General features: G+C 57.9%; 1 long non-coding RNA gene across 1 annotated transcript; it reads left to right on the top strand.

Annotated features, from left to right (window-relative positions):
• Window positions 1-126: 126 nt before the first annotated feature.
• LOC119000731 (uncharacterized) lies at window positions 127-465 on the top strand. Its single transcript, XR_005069393.1, has 2 exons — window positions 127-259; window positions 344-465. It is a non-coding gene; the product is annotated as an uncharacterized LOC119000731 (long non-coding RNA).
• Window positions 466-856: the final 391 nt, after the last annotated feature.

Genomic DNA, 856 nt, shown 5'->3' with positions numbered 1-856 from the left:
TGAGATGGGGACCTGGATGCGGGTGTGGGAGGGCACACAGAAGGGGTGGGGCAGGCTGGGAGGTGGGGGTGGACACTGGGCAATAGAAAACAATAGGGGGTTCATTGCTTCAGGCTATCAGGCAACTGATTCCACCGTAGTTCACTGGTTCTGGGACTATGAACATGGGGGGCCCAGCCGCAGGCTTGACACGACCAGCGTCAACCTCTTCAACTGGCTGTCAGAGCACAGTCTCCCAGGCTCAGGCAAGATTGCTGAGGTGAGGCTGCACTGNGATGCTGGAGGCCCTGCGTTTGTGCAGAGCTGGCTGGGGCAGCTCTTCAGTGGGCTGTTTTGATTTCAGCTCCTGAGTGAGGACCTGTGGCCCAACCCCCTGAGGCACTACCTGAGGGGTAGGAAGGCCCCAGTGGAGGGAGCCAAGACAGGACCCATTGCCAAGGAGCCTTTGGGCTAGGTGTTTGCAGGTGAGTTGTCACACCCTAGAAACTCCTCTGAGAAACAGGAGTGAAAGCTTAGACTCAGGAAATCTGGATGTTACCCCAGGGTGCCATGCGGCTGGTAAGAATGTTCCAAATGGAACGGGGCAGCCCCTGTGGTCAGGGAGGGCTTACAGGAAGCAGGAGACATGGACACATTTCTGCAATTCTCTCTCTGGCACTTTGGGCGCTCCTCTACCTGGGTCCTGAAGCACTCAGTGGGCCTCCTGTGTCCGCCCCCATTCCCAGCTGTGCAGGAAAAGTCCTACCTTGCCATCCCTCACCTCCTCTCAACCCCACGGCCAAGGGTACCTTTCTAGGCCCCAGACTCCTTCAGCCAATCCCACCTTACTGCAGGTGGCTGAGGCATCATGCAGCAC

This window comes from Sturnira hondurensis, unplaced genomic scaffold (genome assembly GCF_014824575.4).
Source record: "Sturnira hondurensis isolate 20B ecotype Veracruz unplaced genomic scaffold, ASM1482457v3 Scaffold0016253, whole genome shotgun sequence".
In the NCBI taxonomy this organism is placed as follows: Eukaryota; Metazoa; Chordata; class Mammalia; order Chiroptera; family Phyllostomidae; genus Sturnira; species Sturnira hondurensis.
This window is presented reverse-complemented; position numbering and strand designations above follow the sequence as displayed.